The sequence below is a fragment of the Schistocerca piceifrons genome, unplaced genomic scaffold (genome assembly GCF_021461385.2).
Source record: "Schistocerca piceifrons isolate TAMUIC-IGC-003096 unplaced genomic scaffold, iqSchPice1.1 HiC_scaffold_936, whole genome shotgun sequence".
Lineage (NCBI taxonomy): Eukaryota > Metazoa > Arthropoda > Insecta > Orthoptera > Acrididae > Schistocerca > Schistocerca piceifrons.
The window spans coordinates 5,946,285-5,951,284 of NW_025729208.1; the positions used below are offsets into that span (position 1 = coordinate 5,946,285).

At 53.3% G+C, this 5,000-nt stretch overlaps 1 non-coding gene across 1 annotated transcript in view; it reads left to right on the plus strand.

Annotated features, from left to right (window-relative positions):
• Nucleotides 1–3,313: 3,313 nt before the first annotated feature.
• Nucleotides 3,314–5,000, plus strand: part of LOC124771358 — a 1,909-nt gene continuing 222 nt past the window's right edge. Inside the window, exon 1 of the ribosomal RNA XR_007013373.1 lies at nt 3,314–5,000. This exon is cut by the window's right edge and continues 222 nt beyond it. This is a non-coding gene — a ribosomal RNA (small subunit ribosomal RNA).

Consider the following 5,000-nt stretch of genomic DNA (forward strand, 5'->3'; position numbering starts at 1 on the left):
GTCCGTATACATGCTGAAAGAGTCTGCCCACAATGGGAACCACACGTCAGCCAGCCACTCTGATCACGCACCACTCTCTGCTTCTAACGGGCGCACATACAATATGTAAGCACCAGCATGGAACAACATCCAGTGCATCCTCTCCGCCACATTACACAATCCACACTATCACAACCAGACCAGGAGGTCCATGCGGAAAATACAATATCCCACCCTTTCGACATCCACCATTGCGCAGATCAGGCACCAACACCCACACATGTCCTATACAACGGTGCACCCAACATCACAATAGTACCTCCTGTCACAGCGCACAAACAATGACATGAGTCAAAGACACAGGTCTGACACAAGCATAGAATTGGAGCGCCGCCTCTAATAAGCCAAAGGTGCATCCTGACGTGACAAATCTGATCATGTCACAAGCATTCACTTACTATAATCACTATCAACGAACCTGCCGCCCCCGCCCCCCCCTACACCTTTCCTTACAACAACGTGTAACCTAACCTAACCTAACCTATGTTGTACCTTAACCTAACCTATGTTGTACCTTAACCTAACCTATGTTGTACCTTAACCTAACCTATGTTGTACCTTAACCTAACCTATGTTGTGCCTTAACCTAACCTATGTTGTGCCTTAACCTAACCTATGTTGTGCCTTAACCTAACCTATGTTGTGCCTTAACCTAACCTATGTTGTGCCTTAACCTAACCTATGTTGTGCCTTAACCTAACCTATGTTGTGCCTTAACCTAACCTATGTTGTGCCTTAACCTAACCCATGTTGTGCCTTAACCTAACCCATGTTGTGCCTTAACCTAACCCATGTTGTGCCTTAACCTAACCCATGTTGTGCCTTAACCTAACCCATGTTGTGCCTTAACCTAACCCATGTTGTGCCTTAACCTAACCCATGTTGTGCCTTAACCTAACCCATGTTGTGCCTTAACCTAACCCATGTTGTGCCTTAACCTAACCCATGTTGTGCCTTAACCTAACCCATGTTGTGCCTTAACCTAACCCATGTTGTGCCTTAACCTAACCCATGTTGTGCCTTAACCTAACCCATGTTGTGCCTTAACCTAACCCATGTTGTGCCTTAACCTAACCTATGTTGTGCCTTAACCTAACCTATGTTGTGCCTTAACCTAACCTATGTTGTGCCTTAACCTAACCCATGTTGTGCCTTAACCTAACCCATGTTGTGCCTTAACCTAACCCATGTTGTGCCTTAACCTAACCCATGTTGTGCCTTAACCTAACCCATGTTGTGCCTTAACCTAACCCATGTTGTGCCTTAACCTAACCCATGTTGTGCCTTAACCTAACCCATGTTGTGCCTTAACCTAACCCATGTTGTGCCTTAACCTAACCCATGTTGTGCCTTAACCTAACCCATGTCGTGCCTTAACCTAACCCATGTCGTGCCTTAACCTAACCCATGTCGTGCCTTAACCTAACCCACGTCGTGCCTTAACCTAACCCACGTTGTCGCCTAACGTAACCCACGTTGTCGCCTAAACCTGCTCTGTAATTGTTATACGACTCGTTCAATTAGTGTAGTGTTGCCCACCCGCAACCCTCGCAATATAGTTCGCTACTCGCACTCCCCGCTCCCCTGTGTATCGCTTCATGTTAAACACCTTGCAAGTCTTGCTCACTTTCCACATGCTCCTGCTGTACACTGTAATGTGGATGGCAGCAGGACGTACATGCCGCCCCTCCCCACGTCCCCACCTTGCCCCCTGCCTTCGCAAGCTGGTTGGTGAGAACTTTGCATGTTCAATGCCCTCCGCATGCGACGTACTCAGGCTACGTTGTGGTGCGGCCTGTGTCAACTGTCCGCTAATGTCGTACGCGTAAACCACAATCTGTACTGCACATTCGTCCTTATGTACTGAATGATACATCGTGGCACATGTGTGACCGTACAACGACTGCGCCCAAAAACGGCGGACCATACAGTGCAAATATTGTGCACGCAGCTACGTGTCGTCTCCCTATGAGAGCTGGATTGCAGTGTGGTACGCCATAGAGACGTGTGGGAGGAACGGACGCCGTGGATGGCGATCAGCATGAGCTGTCTGTTGATGTATTCGGACCTAGTCGTCTCTCCTCACACACCGTGATGGCATGGTGCACCGCGTTCCATATCTGCGACATGCTACAGAGGCCGGTTGACAGTCGTTCGAGCAATGGACATCGCATACGTACGGGGGCCACCTTCCACGTATTGTCTAGGCGTGCACATTTTGTTGCGTGTATGTGGGCAGACGTAGTGTGGCGTGACACCTGACACAGGCATGCAATAATCGTGGAAGTTGCAAATGGCGATGGACGCCTGCGTTTTCTGGTGAAGTTACGCAAATGAACAAATGGTAACCTGTTGTGGTGCGGTTGTTCTCGCTAGGGGTGAATCGGTGATGGCGACGATAGGTTGAGGTACTAACCGGTTGTTCCAGCGATACCCACCATGCCGACGAAACTGAACGGCATCTGGGTGTGAAGCGATACGCGGCGGTGGCTGGGTGGGACCGTCCCCGGCCGGTGAGGGGGCGCCTCCCGGCGTGCTGGCCGCGCGGTGCGTGGGCGCACGCGCTACAGCCGGCTGGTGGGGGCGGCCAGTGGCAGGCGCGCCGGCCGACGGACGCGGCAGGCGTCGCAGCTGCGCGCCGGCGCACCCTGCGCGCGGCGCCGTGCGGCCAAAGTAGGTCCTCGCGGGCCCGGTGCGAAGCGCGGTGGACATCTTCAGTGTGCTGGTCCGATTGAGGACTGTGTGCGTTGAGGATGCGCTGCCGCCCGGCGCTCGGCGCCGCGACGCCGTCTGCTGCTCGGTCGCCCCAGCGGTTCTCGCTGGTGGTTTGTATCGCAGCTGTGCGGATGTGTTGGCGCGTGCGCTGTGCTGGGAGAGTTCGCTTCGGCACCCAAGTGGGGCTTTTGTCCTTCTGTGGCGCTGGCGTTGGAGCTGCCGGTCACCGTAGGTGGCGCGTGTTGTCTCCCGCCGGCAATGCCACGACAGCACGCTCCCGGGCCTCTGTCGGCAGCGGCAAGCTCAGTTGGGAGCACGGGTGGTCGCACCGAAAGCGTCTACTCGCCTAACTCCGGGCGATTGCGCCTCTCTCGAACCCGACCAAGTACTTGGGACGGCGCTGCGCGCCGCCGGGACCTGAGAGGGTTTCGAGGTGTATTGTGCAGGGGAGCTCAGCCTCCTCCTGTTTGCAGAATGATTGAGCGGACGCTTGCGTGTTCGCGCGGGCCCCCGGGACACACTCCCGGGCGGCCGGCTGCTCAGCTCTAGTTGACGCAGCTCCCTGGTTGATCCTGCCAGTAGTCATATGCTTGTCTCAAAGATTAAGCCATGCATGTCTCAGTACAAGCCGCATTAAGGTGAAACCGCGAATGGCTCATTAAATCAGTTATGGTTCCTTAGATCGTACCCACGTTACTTGGATAACTGTGGTAATTCTAGAGCTAATACATGCAAACAGAGTCCCGACGAGAGATGGAAGGGACGCTTTTATTAGATCAAAACCAATCGGTCGGCTCGTCCGGTCCGTTTGCCTTGGTGACTCTGAATAACTTTGGGCTGATCGCACGGTCCTCGTACCGGCGACGCATCTTTCAAATGTCTGCCTTATCAACTGTCGATGGTAGGTTCTGCGCCTACCATGGTTGTAACGGGTAACGGGGAATCAGGGTTCGATTCCGGAGAGGGAGCCTGAGAAACGGCTACCACATCCAAGGAAGGCAGCAGGCGCGCAAATTACCCACTCCCGGCACGGGGAGGTAGTGACGAAAAATAACGATACGGGACTCATCCGAGGCCCCGTAATCGGAATGAGTACACTTTAAATCCTTTAACGAGTATCTATTGGAGGGCAAGTCTGGTGCCAGCAGCCGCGGTAATTCCAGCTCCAATAGCGTATATTAAAGTTGTTGCGGTTAAAAAGCTCGTAGTTGGATTTGTGTCCCACGCTGTTGGTTCACCGCCCGTCGGTGTTTAACTGGCATGTATCGTGGGACGTCCTGCCGGTGGGGCGAGCCGAAGGCGTGCGACCGCCCCGTCCGTGCTCGTGCGTCCCGAGGCGGACCCCGTTGAAATCCTACCAGGGTGCTCTTTATTGAGTGTCTCGGTGGGCCGGCACGTTTACTTTGAACAAATTAGAGTGCTTAAAGCAGGCAAGCCCGCCTGAATACTGTGTGCATGGAATAATGGAATAGGACCTCGGTTCTATTTTGTTGGTTTTCGGAACCCGAGGTAATGATTAATAGGGACAGGCGGGGGCATTCGTATTGCGACGTTAGAGGTGAAATTCTTGGATCGTCGCAAGACGAACAGAAGCGAAAGCATTTGCCAAGTATGTTTTCATTAATCAAGAACGAAAGTTAGAGGTTCGAAGGCGATCAGATACCGCCCTAGTTCTAACCATAAACGATGCCAGCCAGCGATCCGCCGCAGTTCCTCCGATGACTCGGCGGGCAGCCTCCGGGAAACCAAAGCTTTTGGGTTCCGGGGGAAGTATGGTTGCAAAGCTGAAACTTAAAGGAATTGACGGAAGGGCACCACCAGGAGTGGAGCCTGCGGCTTAATTTGACTCAACACGGGAAACCTCACCAGGCCCGGACACCGGAAGGATTGACAGATTGATAGCTCTTTCTTGATTCGGTGGGTGGTGGTGCATGGCCGTTCTTAGTTGGTGGAGCGATTTGTCTGGTTAATTCCGATAACGAACGAGACTCTAGCCTGCTAACTAGTCGCGTGACATCCTTCGTGCTGTCAGCGATTACTTTTCTTCTTAGAGGGACAGGCGGCTTCTAGCCGCACGAGATTGAGCAATAACAGGTCTGTGATGCCCTTAGATGTTCTGGGCCGCACGCGCGCTACACTGAAGGAATCAGCGTGTCTTCCTAGGCCGAAAGGTCGGGGTAACCCGCTGAACCTCCTTCGTGCTAGGGATTGGGGCTTGCAATTGTTCCCCATGAACGAGGAATTCC